The sequence below is a fragment of the Notamacropus eugenii genome, chromosome 2 (assembly GCF_028372415.1).
Source record: "Notamacropus eugenii isolate mMacEug1 chromosome 2, mMacEug1.pri_v2, whole genome shotgun sequence".
Classification (NCBI taxonomy): domain Eukaryota; kingdom Metazoa; phylum Chordata; class Mammalia; order Diprotodontia; family Macropodidae; genus Notamacropus; species Notamacropus eugenii.
This window is the reverse complement of record NC_092873.1, coordinates 256199970-256224133: the sequence shown is the minus strand read 5'-3', so window position 1 is coordinate 256224133 and position 24164 is coordinate 256199970. Positions and strand designations below refer to the sequence as shown.

Here is a 24164-nt window from a genome sequence, read left to right as displayed (position 1 = left end):
TGAGACTTGAAAATAGTATGATCGCTAAGGTCTCTTCTAGCTCTCACACTCTGTTTAAATAGGACCCCTTCTCATTTGGTGGAACTTTCCTCACTCCACTGATTTGTCTTTTTCTGTTGTTCAAGACAACTCATAACAGCTATCATTTGTATGATTGAGTCCAGCTTGGTCAACTGATATCTGGCATTGTACACATTCATGCACACACACACACACACACACACACACATACACACACACACACACACACACACAACCTTTAAACAGTCTCTATAGAAATCTAATTTTGACACTTTGAGATCTGGTTGTTATATTTTAGATGAATCTTCCTCCCACAATTCTGAAACAATTCAGCTCCTTTACTTTAGGATTTTCTAGGCAGAGTCTCATACATGGAGCTTATTCTAAAACAGAGACTGATCCATTTTGTCTTTGATTAAAAACTATTGTTTTCTGAGTAGGCAATCAGAAAAGCCTGCCAGTGCCTATGTATAAAAACACAAGTATATGTATATGCATATATATGTATATATACATGTAAGTATCTATATGTGTGCATATATATATATCTATATAATACATACTTTTTTTTTGTTTTGCTTTAAAGTTGTCATTGTCTGAAGTCATCAGTTGAAATTAAGTGTCGGAGACACTCTTGATGAGGTGGCAGGAATCAGTCACTTTCAGATTTTTTTTGACATGTACTTTCCATTCCTTCTTCTTCCGTGGAAGGATAAGAGAATTATCATTATGTTGTGAATCTTTATCAATTCAAAGCTTAACAGTTGGCATAGTCTTCAGCACCAGATGGGTAGTTTCAACTTTTAAAACTGTAAAGACTGTTTGAGTACAGTACTCCGCATTACATAAACATTTCACAGAGGCATCCAGAGGTAGATGATGTAATGGTACTGAGAAACATATACTGAAAAATTGGTAATAGCAAAAAAAAAGAAAAAAAGTTGAAGCAAAGATATCTACAGAAGTAGTGAACCAAACATTTTATGCTTTTGAGGTGATAGCCAAATTATATTTTCCACTCAATTATGTGAAAACAATTAGCTTAGTAACAGGAAAAGTTCAAACATTAGTTTACTAAGAATACTACCTGCTAGGTCACTGAAACCCCTTCCTGTTGCAACCTGGGTATATCACAGATAGTAACAATCCAATCATGATGTCACCTGGCTCTACTGAGCTTGAGTGAGCAAACAGACTAGCTGTAGGAAGAATGATCACACTTGACCTTGGAAAAGCCCAGAGGTGTCAAATGAGCTTTGATTTTTAGTTCTAGACTAATCTTTTTTTTATGAATATACCTCTTGGGCAGAGTCTACCCTCATGTCAAGGCCTGTCTTAAGTCTAGAGAAAGTAGTCATTTACAAATATATTGTGATTTAAGATGCATCAGGAAGCACCCTCCTGCCCTCGATCCTGTTTTACATATCTGTCACACTACTGGAAATTCCATTATTGCTTTAAGTTAGTGGTATAGAAGACATCATACTGAAGATCATGTAGCCCAACCTCTTTATTTTACAGAAGAGCTCACTTGGCCTCTAAACTAGTTCACTATTGCTACTCTCTCCTAGTTCTTCTCCTACCCCCCTAACGGTTACTTTTTAGTCTCATTTGCTAGATCTTCGTCATTCAGGCCATAACCCACTGGAGTCCCAGTTTTCTGTCCTGGGCCCTCTTCACTTGAGCATGAAGGAGAGTTAGCTTTGGCAAAAAGAGGACTGCCTCATTATGTGAGACTAGAGTGAAGGAGGAGAGAGTGGAGAAGTCATATGAGCTTTTTACAAAGAGATTTTCTTCCTTTGGTTGTTCAGTCATTTTAGTCGTGTCCGATTCTTAGAATTTTTTAAAAGGTTGAGAAAAACACAAACATAGGTATAGCTTGTGTCTATATACTTTTTGTGTTTGCTTACTCTCTTTTATTTAGGGGTTCTTCTCCCTTTTTCTCTTCTCTACTCTTCACTAAAGCATTTTTGTGGATAAGAACACGGAAGCTGAAGTGAAAGGGTAAATTTCTTAAAAGGTGGCAAATATAAATATAAAAGCTAGAGCACTTTATACTTAGAGCAAATAGTCCTTTAGAGAAGCTTAATAACCTCTTTGGATAAGAAAATTCATTCAGAATCCTCATTATTTTCTTATTTCACCTTGCCAATTAAGAAGGTATGAATTAAGATTATTTCACTTTCTTTTATGGAGTTTTGTTTGAAATAAAACTTACCTTTTAAGTTTTCAGTGGATCCATAATTATGAGATAATACCTACTCTTTCTTTCCAGTGGTGCTGATCATAACCTATCTTTGCCTTTTTATCTAGTTTAGTTCATAATCCTTGCCTTTCCATAGACTTTCCTCTGAATCTTACGATATTCTTTGGCTACTGTTCCAACAGTCATGCTGTCCTCTTATCGTTTCTTACTCTTTTTTTCTGACCATGCTACTTCCTTTTCTAATCAATCAATCAATCAAAATTAAGCACTTTTAAAGTTTTTGTCATGTTCTAGCTGTGTCAGATGCTGATAAGATAAATATGAAACATATGAGACAAAGATAAGTTTGAAACAATCTCAGTCCTTGAGGAATTTTATACTCAGTCTGGATAGATGACATGTTTCTATTTACAGGACTGAACCTGTGATTTCACTGATTAAGGGAATTCCAAAATGAGGAAACTCTCCCAAGAACTAACCCAACATAGGTCAGCACCTTCTCTGCCTCTTTTAGACTTAGAGATTTGCCTATGACGCTGAGAGATTAAGTGAATTCCTCAAACTCACGAAGCCAGTATATGCAAGATGAAGAATATGAACCCAACCAAAGCTTCCCAGTTCTAAGGCCAGTTGTTTGTCTGCTATGCTATGTTGCTTCCCATATACAGATATACATCCAAAACATACAAAATAAATATGGGGCACTTAGAGAACATAGTGCTTGAGCTGATCTTGAAAGAAAACTAGGGAATCCAAGAGATTGACGGTGGGGGTGGAGTGGGGAGAGAAATGAAGAAGTGAAACGCTGTAAACAATAAATTGTAAGTTCCCTAAGGGTAAGTGCCCTATTGCTTTTGTAGCTGCATCACACTGTTAGGTACTGTTCTTATAGCTGGTACTTTAAAAATGCTTGATAGTTATATTTTACATTACTTCTTCCATTTAAGTAATCATTGCTATCATGCTGCTTGTGTTCCCCTTATGTCTCTGCGTCACTCTTTCTGTCACTTACACTTTTGATTCTTTGATAGGGAAGCAGTTTCTTAGGCATAACTCCTCTGATTCATTTCCTTCAATGTAGTCTGAACACAACCCACTGTCTACAGTTTTCCATGATGTATGTACTGATGGTCCAATTCCTTGTGCGATCCATCTAGTTGCATGTCTTAACAATTAGCCTTTCACTTCTACTTGTTTTATTTTTTCTGTATTATTTTATTAAGCTGAACTCTTTTGAATTATATGCCTCATCCAAGAAGGTCTTTACTATTCTAGAACATATTGCAACCAGTGCAAATTAATTGTATTTTATTTAAAATAAAATCTTTCTGAAAATTAACTAGTGATCCTTTCTTAATAAATATAATTTAGATTCTATAGTTCTTATTGGAAAAAAAAATCAGTGTACAGTAAAATTAACATCAAAATGAACAAAAGCTTGGTTAAAAGACTGAAATCCTTAGGCAATTAATTTAATAAAATATGGGGAAATGAAAATTGTTCCATTTGTCAAAAATTTTTCATTGTAAAAGGCTGAAAAAAGAAAGATTTTATAGTGTGAAATTAAGTGATTGATGAAATAAGTAATACTAAGTGAATGGTAAATTACTTTAGACAGAATATAACTCACAACTTGTATATTTTTCTCTTCTGATTAGTATTCATTCAGTACATAAATGGACTTAATTTCCCATAATCAGTGGGGAGAAAGGAGAAGGAAACAATGTATATAAAGGTTAGAATAGAAGGTCAGTGCTTCATTTTAGATGTTTATGATTTACAATCTACTAGTGTTGGGGATGGAAGCTCAATTCCAGGTGGACAGTCTCGGGCGGGTAAAGGTGGGAACTTCTAAATCTTAGAGTTCTCACGAGACCCCCCAGGAAACGACTGGGAACCGAGGTGAACCGAGCTATCTCGTGCATTTCTGCCTCTTCCCGTGAGAAACGTGATGGGAGAGAGCTCTCCCCGCCCTCGAGATTGTCCCGGATCTGGGCACACTATTGTTATCTAACAGCACGGTATTCAGATGCAAACTATGCTGCTGGAGGGTTTAAGTAGGATCAGGAAAGCCTGAAAGCTCTCTTGGGCGGAGGGGCGCGGAGCAGACAGGACACAAGGCTCCTCTTTTCCTCTCTCTTCTCTCCCCTCCCCCTCTCTCCCCACTTATACTTCTACTTCCAATCTCTTATTGTAAGATCTTTGCCTCCTTGGGAGATTCTTCGCTCCCTCCTAAGGAAGAATTCCCCTGCACTTGTAACTAGACCCTGAAATAAAGCTCAACCCTTGTTCGACTCTGAAGCGTCCTTTCTCTCATACGAGCATCTGGTTTGGCCAACCGAAGACCTCGGGATAGAGGTAAGAAGACTCGGGTAGCCCTCAGGCCTCTAGGCCTGGCATACTAGTTGGGTGTAATATAAAATAGTAGGAACCTTTAAATAAAAGAGAAATTATTTATAGTACTGTAATATTTCATTTAAAAAGAGTATGAAAATCATCAGTGTGGTAGGTAAAAGGAATATTTTATCATGATATTATTTCTAGGAAAGGTGTTATGAAGTGCATCCTTGGCATTTTTTGATGGATCTCACACTGACATTGTCATAATGACATGGAAATACATTTGCTAAAAAGTGGGGAAAGAAATCTGTCACATCAGTTATTTATTTTTCAGGATGTAGACAAAATCAATTCCTTGAGTGTACTCAGTTGTGTATGCTTTCCCCTTGAGTTGAGGCACACAACTTTGTGTGCATGAATGGAGACCTAACAACAATCCTTTTCATTTATGGATTTTCTTTTTAAAAAATAATTTCTTGTGTTGAGAAGTTTTGTCAAATGGAAGCAGTAATGAGGCATTTCCTAAATACCTATTTACTTTCTCTGTTTTTTACAAAGCTTGTCTCATTTTGGGTATGTGTGCGTAGAGGAAAGTTTTTCTAAGAAATGTATTTTTAATCTCTTGAAGTTCTGGTGCTAGAGACCTCAGGCAAAAGCAATTCTCAGTAGTTATCTCAGAGGTGGTTTTATATGTGATTGTAGCTCATCTGAAACATTTGCATAATGCTGGAGGTTCATAGCTTTGTCATACTCATTGATATTTTTCCATCCTCAGGCATTTGATAAAAGCAGAAACATATTGCTTTAGGATAAGCCTTTAGGTAATCATCGTTGATATAAAAACATAACCTGAAGTAGTCTCCACACTTAATTTTATTTGACTTGTGATTCATGATGACATTATTACTTTTTTCAGATTACTGCCTGTGCTATACCCTTGTCTTCCATTCCAATTATTTTTTCCTTCAATTAACTATTGTTGCAATCCACTAGAAACAAATACTAGGATGAGAAACAAATTGTTGTGCATAAATATGATGAAATAATACTATGCCATATGAAATGATATATTGATAGAGTTCAGAGAAGCATGGGAAGTTTTATGAACTGATGTAGAGCAAAGTTAGAAAAACCAGGGATATTATATACATGACTACAACAGTACAAACAAACAAAAATCCAAACAGCAACCCAAAATAAACTGAATATTATGCAGTTATGATCACTAAATTTAACTCTAGAAACAATTTGAGAAAAAAAATACTTCCCTCTTGTCTTTGAAGAACTCAGGAACTGTGGGTGTGCAATACTGGATGTACTGTCAGCAGTGATTAATGTGCTTATTGGCTTTGCTATTTTTCCTTTCTTTTTAAAATCTATTATTTGAGATGGTTCATCTGTGTAGGGAAGAGGGAAATAAGATAAAAAGATCTGGATGAACTACTTCAGGTCTTGAGTCTTAAAGGTTGACTCACCCCATGCTAAAGGAATGTTGACTCTCCATTCCCCACACAGCAAGTGAACTCTTTGGCTCCTGGTGATTTATTGAACTCCATAAAGCTCCCACCAGAAGAAACTATTGATTTATATGTGAACCTTATTTTTTAATCATGATGAATGTTTGAAAGGTTTGCAGTCCCTTGAAGATTAGCCAGGATCCAAACCTACCAAGTACTGAAGTATTAGGTTAGGTATATACTTTTTGAATATGATTTCCTTAAAGCATCTTTTAAGATATCTTAATACTGCTTGCAGAGAGCTTCGCGGAGGTGAATCAACTCTTCCAATATATAAAAAAGTACACTTATTGCGCTTTTGCCCTAATGCATCTTTTAAAAATATTATCATTACTTAAATGCCCACCTCCATGATATTTAGACTGTGTGGCATAGTAGTAAAATGTTTAGTGTCAGGAAGGCCTGGGTTCCAATCTAGATGCTTACTAGCAACGTGATTGATAATGGGCAAGTTATTGCAGTTCTGGGAGGTTCAGTTTCCTCTTCTACAAAATGTGTATGACACATCTTACCTTAGTAACCTTCCAGAGTTCTTGGAAGAAGGTGCCCTACAAGTTTTAAAAGAAGGAATATGCTGGTAATAGCTCCATCTCAAGTGAGTCAGTTGTTAAATTTTCATTGTAAGCACTTTTAAACTCTGGAATAGGCATAACTATAAATCAAGGCTTCATTTGTTATTTTATTGAAGATCTAGACCAGGGGTAGGGAATGTGTAGCTTTGAGGCCACATGTGGCCCTCTAGGTCCTCAAGTGGGGGTCTTTGACTGAATCTAAACTTCACAGAGAAAATTCCCTAAATAAAAGGATTTATTCTGTAAAACTTGGACTCAAGTCAAAAAGCTGTACCCAAGAACCTAGAGGGCTACATGTGGCCTCCAGGCCCCAGGTTTCCCAGCCCTTGATCTAGATTTAAGGAAGTATCAATATTTCAAATTAAACTTAAGTGTATCTGTGGGTTTCTTTTCCTCCTCAAGAGTTGCTAAACATTTACTAGCTTACCACTGCTTGAAACTCTATAGAAATGTGAGTTGTTATGTTATTGGCTGACGTGTGGGTAGCATTTATCTAGTACTTAAAGGTTTTTGAGTCACTTTACATATTAACTCATCTTGATTCTCTGAAATAGGCATGCTGTTATACCCTCATTTTCCAAATGAGAAAACTTGAGTTTTGGAAGGGCTAAGTGACTTATCCAAGGGTTGAACATTTAGTGAATGTCTGAGGTGGGATTTGAACTCATCTTCCTGACTACCAGTCCTTCACCCTATCCATTGTGCCTTCAAACTGCCAAATATCAGATAATTATAAAACTGTTATCCTGACTAGCTTGTCTTATTTAACATTTCACAATAGTGAGTTTTAGTATTTGATCTGCAGTGAAACACCAGGACTATCTCATTTCTTTTTTTTAATTATTTTTATTTATTTTGTTAAATATTTCCCAGTAACATGTTAAATTTTTTAACAATGATCTTTAAAAATTCTGAGTTCCAAATTCTCTCTCTTCATCCTGTGCTTTCCCTGCTCTTTAAAAAGCAAGCAATTTGACTTTGGTTATCTATATGAAGCCTTCCAAAACATGTTTCCATTTTAGCTACATTGAAAAAGAAAACTCAAACAGAATAAAACAATAAAAATGAAGTTTACAAATAGGCTTCAATATGCATTCAGAATTCATCAGTTCTCTCTTTGGAGGTGGATCGCTTTTTTCATCACAGGTCCTTTGGAATTATCTTGGACCATTGTCTTGATCAGAGTAGCTAAGTCTTTCACATCTGATTATCTTTACAATTGCTGTTACTATGTACAGTGTTCTTCTAGTTGTGCTAATAGCACTTAACATGAGTTCATACAAGTCTTCCCAGATTTTTCTTAAACCATTCTGCTGATCATATAGCATTTATATTTCATTACAGTCATATACCACAACTTGTTCAGCCATTCCCCAGTTGATGGGCTCTAGATTTCTAGTTCTTTGCCACCACAAAAAAGAGTTGTTATATATATTTTTTTGAATAATAGATTCTTTCCCCTTTTCTTTGATGTTTTTGGGGTTACAGACCTAGTAGTGGTTTTGCTGGGTCAGAGGGTATATAAACAGTTGATAGACCTTTGGGTACGGTTCCAAATTATTCTTCAAAATGGTTAGACTAGTCATAACTCTACCAACAGTGCATTAGTGTCCAAATTTAACCATATCCCCTCCACCATTTGCTGTCATTTTCGTTTTCTGTCATGTTGTATTCAGTTACTGTTCAATTGATTTTGAGTTCTGTCTGACTCTGTGACCTCATTTGGATTTTCTTGGCAAAGATACTGGAGTGGTTTGCCATTTCCTTCTGCTCATTTTACAGATGAGGAAACTGAGCAAAACAGGATTAAGTGACTTGTTCAGGGTCATACAGCTAGTATCTGAGGTCAGATTTGTATTTAGGAAGATAAGTCTTCCTGACTCTAGGCCCAGCATTCTATCCACTGAATCACTTAGTTTCTTGTTATGTTAGCTAATTTGACAGATGTGAGATAGTACTCAGAGTTATTTTAATTTCAATGTTTTAATCAGTAATGATTTAGAACATTATTTCAGGTGACTATTAATAACTTTGATTTCCTCTTCTGACCATTTATCAACTAGAGAATGGTTCCTATATTTTATAGAGAATGGCTCAATTCCTATACATTTGAGAAATGAGACCGATATCAGAGAAATATGCTGCAAAATTTTTTTCTTAATTTCCTGTTTTCCTTCTAATTTTGACTATATTAGTTTTGTTTGTTCAAAAACATCTTAATTTCATATAATCAAAATTATTTCACTTCTCATAAGCCCCTTTATCTCTCTCTCATTTGTAAAAGGAACTGCAAAATAGGAACTGTTAGCAGTTTCATTTTGATGAGCTTTTTATCATCAGTAATGGCTCAGTATTTTAGCTGTGAAAAAACTTTTGGATTAAGTGACTTGCTCAAGGTCACACAGCTAGTAAGTAGTAAGAGTCATGTCTGAGATCAAATTTGAACTCAGATTCTCCTGACTTCAGGAATGATGCTGTTATTTAGTGTGACACCTGGCTGTCCAGTGAGAAAACATTTGAAGAAAGTTTCTCATGGAAACATGAGAAGCACCTACCAGGCACAGATACCCAACACCCAAAGATCAAGTTACCATCCATTGTCTCTTGGTACACGAATCCTTGACCTAAGATTGTTTAAGGTTTGTGTAGAGAGAGCTCTTATATAATCATCAAACCAAGGCATCCAGAGTGCTTAATGACCTGAGGTTCTTATAGAAAATACTTTATCCTACTAAATTTAAAAATCAGTAACCTGCATGAATGCATCAAATAACGGAGAAAAGTTATTTCTGTAGACTTCATTTTATTTCATAGTTTAAATGTTAATTCTATTGTTTCTAATCCAACTCATTTTTCATTTGCCATTGAACAGTATTTCAAATGATTTCATTCTACAATTAAAGTAAATTTAAGTTTAAATGACTATATTGATACATTCTCAGACATGGATAGTTGTTTAAAAATGAACATAATTTTAGGTCTGCTTTGCTGTGAATGTTGATATTCTTTCGTTTAGAAAGGAAAGAAGAAAAGCTCCCGTGTGTGTGTGTGTGTGTGTGTGTGTGTGTGTGTGTGTGTGTGTTTACCATATTTACTGAAAAAACTGCTACAGCCAATATACTCCCTTACTTATTTTCATGAGAAGAAGAGCCCAAATTCCTTGCCTAGAGAATAATAAAGAATGTTGTAATAATGTAGAAACCCTGTGATGTATGAAACAATCGTCAATGACTCCTCACAATTAGAATAGTTTGCATCTCTGTCCACCACCACGTAATGCTAGCCTGTTTCCCTGTTTGTCTTTAAATGTCACTTAATAAGAAATTGATTTTTCTGAAGACTGACCATTCTTCTTTTGATAAACAAGAGGAACATTGTCCCTATTGGCCCTCTGGGAATAGTAACTGGAAATGTAGGAGAAGGAGAAGAAAGCCCTCTTTGGGGAAAAGTTCTAATGCAGTTTGTTTTTACATATTCAGTGCAGGTATATTTTGGTAGAGAGCAACTGACTGTATGGAAATTTGTCCTAAAAATTTTTTTAAAAGTTTGTTTCTAATTCTACATATGTCTCATATATGGTATCATAATCTTTTTAGGAATCTATGGAAAATTTTTATGTAACAATTGCAAATATGAGTAGCATACCTCTCCTTTAGTTGAGACATATATGGCTGTAGGTTGACAGCCAATACAGTCAGGTTGATGTAAAGCAATCTAGAATAGTGGGAAAAGCTCTTGGTCTTGAGTTCACATTCTAGTCTTAATACTTAGGAGCATGAGGGCCATGGCTGCAACCTCCATTTTTTTAAATCTGTAAAATAAAGAGGTTTGCTATCCTGAAAACACCTCCTCCCATTACCACCACCATCATGCAATCTAAATCTTACCTAATATCATCTCTGATAGACTATCAGGGAACCTCAGGAAATGAGTAATAGCTTTGCGCACTTCAAAAAAGAGTGAAGAGACCAATCTTTTAGAGACAAAAAAATGAAGTTGTAAGAACATTAAACTTTTCTGAAGATGATTCTGTGAAAGCAAAAAAGACAGAATTTAATTCAACAAACTTTTATAGAGCGCTTGCTATATGCAAATCATTGGATTAATTCTTGAGGAACAGGAGATCAAAATCAAATAGCTGAAGATATCTTCCACTGAAGCCAAAAAATCTATCCTTAATAGAAATAGTTAATAAAATGTAAAACCTCGAGTGAAATCTCATTAGAAGAAGTAATCGAAATTCAGGAAAACTGCTACAGACACAGAAGCCATTATTTTAAATATCTTTTGACATGATTTGGCCAGTAGTCAGACCAGCATACACATTTCTATTGATTGGCCAGGAGCCAGATTAATCTGAGTATAGCTTGCCTGGTTTCCATTAGAAATTTCAATTTCCTTGAGTGCTTGATTAGATCAGCTGAGTATCAGTTAATTTTAAGAGATGAAAACGGAACCTCTCCTTTGACATTTATATTTTAATATATCAATGTATCTATGATCTCATTGACATGAGCCCTCACTCTAATGAAGCAGGTTACGGGTATAGATCTTTTCATCCTTCTGTTCCTTGTTTTCCTATATATATCCTCCAGAGAAGATCTAGCTGACATACTAAAGTCTTTCTTTTTCATTTTTTAACATTCTGTGGGTACCAGTATAGCATCAGGCATAGCTACTTGTTACTCTTACTTTCACTAAATGAAGGACTCACATTTCTTTCTGATGATTCATTTCCTGGATGATATAATTTCTGTCTCTTAGGTTTATTCCACTGCCTCATCATAGCATGAGTGTGATCCCTGACTCTTAAAACAAACAAACAAAAAAACCAATAGAAATTACTCGACAAAGAGAATCATGGTCTGACAACCTTTGAGTATGGTCTGAGTGATATTCTGAGTCTAATGTCCAAGTAGAAATACCAATGTAAATTCTGAGAGGCTCATAAACAGTAGTTTGATCTATTAGGTGATGAATTATTTGGCCATAGCAATCCATTATGCAAAAAAAAAGTTATTTGTGAAAAATTTTTTCTGCTTGCCTACTGACTATGCTAGAGGAGACTGAGTGCTAAAAGTCATATGGTTTTTAGATCATTTGTCAATATTAACATTTGCTACACTAAATAAGGAAAATTTTCCCCCCATGACCATAAAATTGACATTTTTGGAAGAGTTGAATCACATTAATATTAACGTTCTCAGAGGCAGATCAGTACCATGTTGGGTAGGCTGGATTTGAAATCAGGGGACCTGGTGTCAGATCTTGAGTCTGCCACTTATTTGTTCTTTGACCTTGGGAAGTGGCTTAAACTTTTATGGTCCTCTTTTTCTTTATCTATATAATGGAGAGGTTCAATGACATGGCCTCTAAGGTTTCTTCCATTTGTCTTCTAAATTCTCAGGATCTGAGAATCATAGATTTAGAAGACAAAAAGAAGTTAAACTGAATGGAAAGATGACTTAAAGGTTTTCCTTGAAGAAGCAAACAAAGGCAGTGAACAAGTTATTTCTCATTGAAATGAGAAAGGAAATATGAAGCATAATTTTTGAAACACTTAGTTCCATAAAATATAATACCTTGTGGTTTCACTGATATAGGAAGTGAAGAAATTCCCTTGACCACTGCAGATCAGCAGTAGCTCTTTATAATCTTACAGACTTAACCTGGTGTTTGAATGACTTGCCTATGGTCACAGTTATTGTGGTTCAGATTTACCTGACTCTAAAACTGGTGCTCTAGTTAATTTAGAAGAGAAATGCATTTATTAGACCCTGTGGAGTAGGATGGCAGAAGATTATAAGCAGCATTGCTTTATGAAGTTGTAAAAGGCAATGGAGAAAATATATGAAAAAATTACCCTGAGGATCCACCTAACCATGTCTTCCCAACAGCATAGATAAGGACAACTTTAAGAGAACAACAAATAGAAGAATATTGATTTTCCTATAGATAGTCAAAAGTTATGAGTAACCAATTCTCAAGTTAAGAATTACAAATTATTAATAACCATATAAAATGATGTTCCAAATACTGTAATAAGAGAAATGTAAATCAAAATAACCCTTAGGTTTCACCTCATACCCAGAAAATTGGCAAAGATAAAAAAAGACATGAGTAATCCATGCTGGAAGATTTGTGGAAATATCTCACATTCACTTATTATTGGTGGAGATGTGAATTGGCCCAGTCATTCTGGAAAACAATTTAAAATGATGCAGAGAAAGTGACTAAAATGTCTATAATCTTTTACTCAGAGATTCAGCTGCTAGGCATTTACCCTAAGATGATAAGTGATCCAAAGAAAGGGTTCATATACAATACACCAAAATATCTAAAGCCTCAGTTTTTGTGTGAACAAATGCATAGAAACAGAGTAGGGGCCCATAGATTGGAGAATGGTAAAATAAATTATTGTACATGAATGTAATCTGTTAAAACTAGTCCATCATATAGTTGGGCACTGAATTTCAATTTAATATGGTCTCAGGTCAAAGGCCACCTCAGACACTTAGTAATTGTGTCATGCTGGACAAGGCACTTAACCCTTGCATGATTCAGTTTCCTCATATGCGAATTTGGGAGCTTAGCTTTGAGTCCCTTTCCAGATGAAAATCTAAGGAGAATTCTGAGAAGCATGTAAAGCTTTATTTTAACTTATGCAAAATGAAGGAAAAACAACAGGGAAAAGAGTATATATAATTATTGAAATAATTGTAATTAAAATTGAATATTTGATATTTGAAAATTAATTGAATATTGAATATTTGAAATAATTGAAAATAAATATTGTGAAATTATTTTGTTGCAAAATTATTTGATATCACCTCTCAGATATGTCTCCTCTCCAGGCACACTGCAACTACCCTAGCATAGTCCTTCCTTATGTTGTATCTGGACTACTGCAGTAGCTTTATGGTTAGTCTTCCCCACTTCTCTTCCTATTTCAATCTACCTCTACTCAGCAGAGAGATATTCCTAAAGTCAGATCTGCCCATGTGATATTCTTTACTTCCATACTCAGTAAACTCTAAAAAATTTAAAAAAAGCAAAACATTCTTTTTCTTCTCTCTAGAATTTGTTTAAATGTCAACTTCATGGTTCACTGATGAGAATTTATGAACTATGTAATAATAGTTTTGAGATAGGTTTAGAAAACCTTATTAACCTGCCAAAAGTATAGATAGGCTGCCAGACCACATTTATAATCCTCCTAACTTTTCCATTCCCATTTTCAGAGCCTTTGGCTCTTTAACATTTTTTTCCAGCAATTATCCTCTTCTGCTTTCCTGGTTCTTCATTTTATAAACTTCACCTTATTCTCTTATGCATTTTAACAAGCCACCATCTCAACACTGACTTTCTAATATGCTGCCAGGCCTCTTGAAAGCCCCAGGTCTTTATACTTCCCTAGTGACTCTCATGCATCCACAAAGAATTGAGTTATCTTGAAAAGTTGTATGTCTTCTCTAGAAAAAAGTGGCATCATCTAATGTAGGTTAGCCTTCTTAATATTATGGAAATAAGTTATATTATTTCCAGATCCTTATCATCTAGATAATACTCATCTTGGTGAATATAGTGGGGAAAAAACCAAAGAGAAAAAACAAAACAAAAAAACTGTACTTTTTATTTTTTCTTTTACAGATTTTCAAAATACAGTTCTATATCTTGATGTAGTAGTGTGAGGAATGGATTTAGAAAAAGCTGAATTTGAATTCTACTCAGACACTGTATGAGCTATGTGACCCTAGGCAGGTCATCTAATACCTCAGTTTCATCATTTGTGAAAGGGGGATAATAATAGCACCTGCCTCGTAGGGATATTGTGAGACCATACAAGATCAACGAAATATATAAAGTTCTTTGCAAACCTTAAAGTACTATTTTTTTGTAGTTGTTCAGTCATTCAATTGTGTCCATGACTTTGTGACCCCATGAACTGTACTGTCCATGGCATTTTCTTAGAAAAGATACTGGAGTCATTTGACATTTCTTTCTCCCATGGATTAAGGCAAACAGAGGGTAAGGGATTTGCTGAGGTGCACACACACAGGTATGTGAGGCTGGATTTGAATTCAAGTCTTCTTGACTCCAGGCTCAGCATTCTCTTTAAGGAGCCAACTAGCTCACTAAAGTACTATGTGTGAATATGTGTGTGTGTGTGTGTGTGTGTGTGTGTGCATGCATACATGTGCTAGCTATTGTTTCTCCTCATCATTAATCCTGCAGAAGCCTTTTGCAAAACAATAAGGATTGGGAATTCTGCCAAAGAAAGAACCTTTCTGAGGTGTAAAAGAATGATGTCACCAGTTCATTAATAGCTGCAGTGGCTAAAGACACTGAGGCCATGATTGTTATATTATTTGTGCTTCTGCTTCAGACACTCATATCAATAATAACTTGCCTCAGCTACTTTAGGTACAAAGATAGCCCCATCAGTCTCTTTAAGTCGTTATCTGAATTCGTTAACAGAAAAAAAAAATCCCACTTACTATTCAGGTATTTCCCATCTATGTTAGGCCATTACAAGAACTGGTTTCTTGTTTTTAGAACTTGTTAATGCATTTAGATTAATTACCATATTTTAGTAGATAGGAAATAAAATGTTTCACTTAAAAAATAAAATAATGGGCATCTCCTGTGAACAGTTTCTTTTATTAGCTCTAGTCATCGTTAGTGTACTATATTTTACAGAATAGAAGTGCTAATGACTGTCACTGTGCTTACCCTTGAATTGTACCAAAAGCAAATCATGGCAAAAGGGAACAATTATAAATAGTTTTTAAAATGAAAAAGAAGAGGCGTTGAAGGGAAGAAAGGAGTCTTTTAATAATAGATGTGCAATGCTAACTCTCAAAGCCTCAAAATGTATTTTTCAATTTCACCAATTTCCTTTGACTGATCAGTTTTTCAGTGATGGCTTGATGGTAATTCATGTGAAAAAGAAATGGAGATTTTAGTTGATTGAAGGGCGCAGTTACATGTCTCAGTGGATAGAGAGCTGGGCCTGGGGTCACAAACACCTGAGTTCAAATCCAATGTCAAATACTTACTTGCTGTCACCTGGGCAAGTCACTTAACCCTATTTGCCTTATTTTCTTCATTTATAAAATGAGCTGTAGAAGGAAATGGCAAACCACTCCAGTCTGCTCAGAAAACCACAAATGCGGTCATAGAATGTGCGACACAACTGAAACAAATGAACAACAATAAATTGACTAAAATTCAGTATAAACCAGCAGAGTTATAAGAAAGCTAATGCATCTTAAAGCTGCATTAATAGATGAGCATTTGCAAGATAGCTAATATTCTTACTGTGTTTTTCACTGCTGAGGACATAGTGTTAAGGTGCCACATTTAAGTGTGAAGGGTATTAGAGTAGAAAATATCAAAAAGAGGGTACGTATATGATAATACGTCTGGAAAATATTCATTGGAGGGAGTTTTTGTTGCAGTTTAGTTGTTTTTCTGTCCAGGCTTACCTACTCTTCGTAATCTCATTTGGGTTGTTGTTTTTTGTTTTGTTTTGTTTTTTGGCAAAGATACTAGAGTGGTTTGCAATTTCCTTCTCCAGTTCATTTTACACATGAAGAAACTGAGGCAAACAGGATTAAGTGACTTGCCCAGAGTCACACAGCTAGTAGGTACCTGAGGCCAGATTGGACTTAGATTTTTCTGACTCCAGAACTTACTCATATTGATAGGACATAGGCAAAAGGTATACCCTTATTCCCTTTTCAGTACTCCTGATCATAATGTCCAGTATCTTGAATTACCCGAGCTGTTCATCGTGACACCTCATTGGTTTCTGTTTTCCTTCTTTAATGCATTGCTTTCCATGTTTTCTAATCCTGTTCAACCTACATCCCTCCTATTACCCACTTCCCATATCAGAACTTACTTTCTTTTTCCTATTCATTCCCTGGTTACTGTATAAACTAAATGTATGTGTGTGCCTTACCATTCCCAAATTCAGTTCCTTGAACTTTGACCCTCCTTATAAAGGCAGAAGAATGGTCCTCTTTTCTTTTAAAGGAAGGTAAAATTTGAGAGCCCCAAGAAAATTGTATCTGAGGATCATCAGTCAACAACTTTCATGAATTCAAATGGAATTCACACCTTACCAAGGGGGGGTAACCTTGTCAAAATAATTTAACACCTTGTTAGGAAGATAGCAAACAAGCCAGAAAAAATGTTCTCAATAACTGAAGGACTTGTCATCTTACATCTGGAGATGTTGCTAATGCTAGAAGAAAGAGCCCATCTTTGTCACAAGGACCCAAGATAATACCTAGGCACATCCACTATATATAATTTAAGGATGTGAAGAAAATTTGTTTTGCATGTAAATTTCATCTTATACTATGCTCAGGATGAGCTAATCCATCCTTTAAAGTCAACAACTTTACCAAAGGGTATGTTTTCATACCCTTACTTCTTTTCAGCAGTAGCCCTTCACAGTCTGACTCTTACACCTGCAACTTCCAGTGCCTAGGTATAGAAGAAACAAAAATACAAACAAATTAGAAAGATGGTCAGGGGTTCATTAATAAAACTGACACTAATTATAAGAGTTGTATGTTTGCCTTATCCAGTGAAACTGCAGAGTACATTTCATATAAAATAAAAGTCCTTTTCACCTAAACACACCTACAAATCACTCTGTATTTAAGTGCAGAAGGGATGTTAGACATGCTAAAATGGTATTTTAGTGCTCCAAACATTATTCATGTAAAGAAATCTCTTGTACCTTCACTATCATTTATTAAATCCACCCTAGATTTCTATGCTAATTTTTATTATGCTTTTTAAAATAAGAAATATTTAAAAATAACTACTATAGTCTGGGAGATGCATGCTTTCTCCATGGGGAGGAAGGTGTTCTAGTCACATTCTACCTTTTACTTTTCATCCTCTCAGCTTCTCTGAAAGAGTGCTTAATTATGGCACAACGTCACCATGGCAGACACAGGTGGTATATCACAAGGGTCGGCTTTGTGCACGAGACTACTTAACATCTTCATCAGTGACTTAGATGATGAAATAGTCTGCACACTCACATTCTTCATTGATGACACTAAGTTTGTTGTGGTGGCCAAAACCTTGGAGCATAAGATTAGAATTCCAGATGATCTTGGAGAAATGGTCAGAAAATAGCTGTGCTAAGTTCAGTAAAGAAAAGGGTAAAATAGAAAAACTCGAAGAAAAAACAAGCAAACTAATATACTGTGAAGAATGTGCTATGAAGAAATACCACAAGCTAGCAATTGCCCTAAGCTGGAAACTGAGTATGCACAAGGAATACAAGTTAAAAAAAAGTGATAAAGAGGATGAGACTATAGTGGAAAAGGAATATTGATATAGAATTTTCTTTGGAGATGAAAAAATATAATTTTGGGTGTAACAAAATGATAGGGCTAGCAGATTGAAGTTTTTTTCTTCTAAATATCTTTTTATTTGGTGCTGCAAATTAATGCTTGTACTGCATTATCTCCTGTAAATGATCATTTCTCCCTTAAAAATTATTTATGTATAAGCATAAGAAACCAAGAAGAAAAAGAGGAAGAAGAGGAGGGAGAAGAAGAGGAAAAGGAAGAGGAAGAAGAAGAAGAAGAAAAAGAAGAGGAAGAAGAAGAGATGTCATCAAAGAATTGTATAGCAGAATCAGAAGGTGGTGGTTCATCTTAGGTGGTCCTCTTGTGGTGAATTTCTGGAAGGTTATGGATAAGTGTCAGACAGCATTGGCAGGCATAGATGAGTTGGCATATGTAGCATTGGAGGGGAAGTCTAACTTGGGTTTAAGGAGGAATATGGATATCAGAAAAGATGGGAAGGCACAGAGGAGTACTGATCCAGTGGAGAGAGTGCTCACACCAAAAAAAAAGAACTGAGGGAAAACTATTCAGTAAATTCCTAATGTCTAGTCTGTACCCCAGACTTCACCAAAAATATTTGTTATAGGTATACCAAAACTCCTGTAAGGTTCTCCTTAAAACATATGTAATCATTGGCTTTTTTTTCTCCCTGCCATCTATGTTGAACTATAAAGCAAGACCTTTGATGAATTTACAGCTATTGTCATATATTCTGGTTTCCTTCCATCTTTTTTTCTTCTTTAATAATTCAAGATTCTAAAATCTTTATTAAAATATTCCTGTTCTTTATATGCATGAAGACCCCCTCCAGGAGACCACTGTAGTATAAATAAATATGTTTTCTGATTGGAATACACAAGGGTATCTCATGGACAATACTAGAGAAAGGGCATTGGGGGACAAGCTCCTGTGGTACCAGACAACATAATTTTATAAAAGTCCATTAGAGAATTGATTTTATTGATTTATCTTTCATAAGGTTTACAAATATAGATCCTTAGCAGGTTATGTTCAGTTTTTCTTCCGGAGAGCTATTTTTATCCCTACCCCGACAACAGATGGGTGCCCAAGTATTTTATAAGAGATGACAGGAAAATTACATTACAGAGAAATTGCAGGGGGGAGGGATGCAACAGGGCAGTGGATTGGAGGAGAAAAAATACACTAACATCAAAATAGAACACAGGAAGAAATAATGAATTTGCCTGCACCAATCTCTTCTCTTCTGACCTCATCATGCAGGAGCAGCCTATCAATTTCGCAACAAGCAATAAATATTAAAATGAAATTTTTATATGTCTTTATCAAAAGCTCCTGACATCCATTGTTTTCACAAATGTTTTCCCCTGCAAACACTGAACACCTCTTCATCAATCTTTTATCCAAAGCAATCTTGTTCTGGTTTTACTCTCTTTTCTCTTTCTTTTCTCCTTCAACTCTTTCTTTTTTGTTCTCCTTCCCCTTTCTTAGCAGAAACCACATGAATATTATTTTACACTGCACTATGTCTGAACCTCCATCGATCAGGAGATAAAAAGTAGGTCTGAAGGATGTGTCATGACCCTGCAAAGCTACAAACAACAGAAACACTTGTAATGATTCCACTATGTCTGATACAGTGACAAAGGCAGAGAATGTTTGTGCATGTCTGCACAAGTGTTTGCATTCTTTTCTTATTCTAAGGGATACTTCTTAGCCCTGGAATTTCTAGAAAAAACAGATTTTTCATAGTGTATTTAATTCTCTTATTCATTTTTGATATACTGTTCAAGTTTATATAAGAACAAATATTTCCAAACTCTAAATGTTGAGACTGAACTCTGCTTGAATAACAACCTCCATAAGCTTATAATGCAAAAAATAAATGCAATAATTATATTGGTCTAAATATAAGCCATACTTTTCTCTCTTTTTTACATTAAAAAAACCTATTGCCTAAACTCAATGTAAATTTTTTACATCCATATAGTTTTCCTTTTTTCAAATAGATATAAGTTTAAGGGTATAGATTATACCAAGGAGCACTCCATATAATCCAGAGGTTTTTAAACTGAGTTCCATTAACTTACTATTTTAATATTTTATTATGATATTTCAATATAATAGATTTCCAGTACAGTGCTCTCAGTTTTATGTTATGCATTTAAAAGCATAATTCTGAGAAGGATCTCAAAAGATTCACCAGCCTGCTCAAAGGGTCCATGGAACAAAAAAGGTTGAAAACTTTTATGTCAGGTACTTTAAAATTTTCTGTTTATCTCATTTTCAAAACCCACTTCCATCTTTATTTAAAAAAAAAACAACATAATTTAAAAGACAGGTTATGGTGTCAAATGAATACATGTAATAATGTAAACTAATAACAGTAATCAGAGTAATTGTCCTTTATTGTAGTTTACAGGATTCTATAGATCTAGAATTACATTTCTCCAATAAAGTCTGACTATGGTGCCTCATTTTGGCATAGACATGGCTTTTGGGTTTTTGAAGGCTATATTGACTAAGAGCAGGATCTGGGGAAAAAATATTTTGACAAAGGCTTTCAGGTAGTCCAATAATTCTTATATTATCTCTCCTCTATTTTCCAGGTCATTCATTTTTTGTGCTGAGATATTCACATTTTTCTACTTTTTTTTCTTTCTTTTGACTTTATTTTATTGTTTCTTTATTTCCAATAGAATCATCAGCTTCCACTTGAATAAATATAATTTTAAGGCATTAATTTCTTTAGTAAGGTTTTGTACTTTTTCCATTTTTCCACTTCTGCTTTTTAAAGTTATATTCTTCAGCATTTTTGTGCTTCTTTAACCAAGCTGTTAATTCTCTTTTCATAATTTTCTTGGATTGCTTTCATTTCTTTTTCCAGTTTTTTTATACTTCTCATGTTATTTTTAAAATCATTTTTTGCTCTTTTAAAAAAAATCTTTTTTCTTTAGCTGTTCTAGGAATTCTTGTTGGGCTATCACTCAGTCAGCATTTTTCTGCACCATAGTAGGTTTTTAATGGTCAGGTTCTTTTTATGTTGTGGTTTGCTCATGTTCCCAGACTATTTCTTGACTTTGAACTTTTTGTTAGAATTGGGCTCTCCACATGAGGAGGTCTGGGGTGAGTACTCTCCCTTGCTTCAGGTTGTTTTTTTCCTGTGCTATTTTCACAGCTAGTTCTGGAGGCCTGTGAATTATTTCTGTTCCGAAGTGTTAAGATTAGGAGATAGATGTGCTCACTACCCAGAAAGGGCCCTTGTTCCCTTGATTCTACAAGTGCCGGCGCTCCTCTCCACCCTGGAGGGAGCTCCAGGAACTAGAGACCCTGCTTCTTCACTCTTAAACTGCAGTCTGGCACTCCCTCACTCAGAACAAAATCAAGTGCAAGTCATGTCATCATTTCTCTGATGGCATGGTCTTCTTCTTTGGGAACTAAGGATGAATATAGCAACAACAAGAAGTTAAATGTACTGTGTGCTGTGCCCACAGTGTATTCTTTTTCTGGCTAGGTATTCAATCCCCTTCTGTCTCTGGTTATTAAGAGTTCCTGGTCCCACTGCTGCTGTCACAACCACCTCTGCTTCTACAAACCATTGCTCTTTTTGGCCCCACATGTGCTCCCAGCCAACTCTCATGTTAGCGTCACAGACCTCTCATTTTGACCACCCAAGTTATTGTGGACTGGAAAACTATCTTATCCCAACCTTTTGTTGATTATGCAGTTCCAGAATTCTGTTTTATGTTATTTTAAGACTGTTTGGAAGGGAAGGTCGGGAGAGTTTGGCAAAATGCTCCCTCTGCCATGCCATCTTGGTTCCTGGCAAAAGGTATTGAGTATGGACCTCGTGACAGACTTTTTATGCCTGCCCACCAAGGGCTAGTCTAATTAAATTTGGAGAAATATCAACAGATTGTCTACTAGGAAAATCTACTAGGCAGTCAACAAGTGTTTTATTAAGTACTTACTCTGTGCCAGGCACTGTGCAAAGAGGATCAATAACATGGTCAATAAATAAGGTTCATATCTTTAAGGAGGTTATATTCTAATAGGGAGATAATGTATTAATTACTATGTGCACACAAAATAAATGCAGTTTAATAGAAAATAATCTTAGAGGTTTCCATATTTATATTAGACATATTAGCGTCTATATGTGTGGTAAGTATAAAAGAGAGGGAGACCAGTGGGAAACATTTCCTTCAGAAGAAACTATGGAAGGAAGCCAGAGAAGCCAGGAGACAGATGTGAGAAGGGAGAATTTTCTAGGTTTGGAGACATCTAGTGAAAAGGCAAGGAACTGGGTGATGGAGTATCGTGTGTATGAATTATAGAACAGTAAAACTGAAAGGAACTTTTGAGATTATGTAGAGATTTACAGATGAGTAAATTAAGGACTAAAAATGTGCTCAGCTTTCTTAATTGGCAAATAGTCAAATGATACAAATAGGCAGTTTCCTAATGAAGAAATCCAGACTATCAATAGTCTTATGAAAAAATGCTCCAAATGCTAATAATTAGAGAAATGCAGATTGAAACAAATTTGTACTTCTACCTGACACATGTCAGAATGGCAAAGCTGACAAAAAAGGAAAATGACAAATGTTGGAGGGCCTTTGGGAAAACAAGCAAATTAATGAATTGTTGATGGAGCTATGAACTGGCCCAGGCATACTGGAAAGCAATGTAGAACTGTTCCCAAAATGTTACTAAATTGTGCATACTCTTTGACCCAGCAATACTTCTACTAGATCGACACTCCAAAGAGAGCAAAGATGAGCAAAGGACGCAAGTGTACAAAAATATCTATAACCAGCTGTGTATATGAGTGTACAATTGTGTGTGTGTGTGTGTGTGTGTGTGTGTGTGTGTGTGTGTATGTATGAGAGGGGCAGGGGACAGGGTGGAGGGTGGGAAGCAGCAAAGAAGTAGAAATTAAGAGGATATTCATCCATTGGGGACTGAGTAAATTATGGTATATGAATGCAATAGAATGTTATTGTGCTGTGAGAAATGATGAAAGGAATGGCTTAAATGAAATCGGGATTTATATGAGCTAATGTGAGTAAAGTGAGCAGAACATTTGTTCAGTTTATACAATAGCAATGTGTAAAAAGAAACAATATTGACTTAAAAAAAACCTCATCAACCCAGTGACCAACTGTGATTTCATGGACCACAGATGAAACATGCTGCCTATCCCCTGAAAGAGGTAAATGAACCCCAGACACAGAGTGAGCCATAGATCATTTTTGAATATAGATAATGTGGGAATTTCTTTTGCTTGACTCTGCATATATGTTACAAGGATTTGGTTGTTATTTTTCTTCCCCTACCCCAGTGGTTGGGGGTAGAACAGGAAGAGAAGGGAAAATCAGTTTTTGTTCATTGGAAAAAGTAATATCTGATAGATAAAAAAAGAAAGAACTTGCTCATAATCACATTGTTAAATGGTGGAAGTTGGAACAGAATCTGTCTAGTTATTGCTTTCCCCACTATATTGTATTGTACCTGATATATAAATGGGTTGAATTCTGTTTCAAATCAATGGAATTAGTTGTGTTTATTAATATATGCAATATTTCCATGTATTTGTCATAGTCATTTCTTACAAGATAATATTCCATTACATTCGTGTGCCATACTTTGCTAAGCTATTTCTCAATCATTGGTTATCTACTTTGTTTCCAATACTTCATTGCTAAAGAAATGAAGTGCTACAAATATTTTGGTGTGTTTTTTAAAGGGATGTTTGTAATTGCCATTAATCTTCCTGACATATATGCCTAACAGCAGAATCTCTGCATTAAGAACATGGACATTTTAGTCATAGTCTTCATATAATTCCAACTGCTTTTTAGAATTATTGGACCAATTTACAATTTCACAAAAAAAATTGCATTACTGTGTTTGTCTTTTTGCAACCTCACCAACATTGACCATTTCTATGTTTTTTTCTTTGCCAGTTTACTGTATCTATGTATAAAATCTTCAGAATTGTTTTGCCCTTAATCATTAGCAGTTATTTGAAACAATCTTTCATATTGTTAATAGTTTGTAGAGGTGTTTTTTTTTTTTAAAGAACTGCTTGTTCACATCCTTTGACCACTGGTTATCAGGTCTTTATCAGCTGTGGTGGTAAAAG

At 35.3% G+C, this 24164-nt stretch overlaps 1 protein-coding gene across 1 annotated transcript in view; it reads left to right on the top strand.

Annotated features, from left to right (window-relative positions):
- Window positions 1–24164, top strand: part of PRKN (parkin RBR E3 ubiquitin protein ligase) — a 1884374-nt gene that overhangs the window by 510258 nt on the left and 1349952 nt on the right. The gene's annotated exons all lie outside the window — the stretch shown is intronic.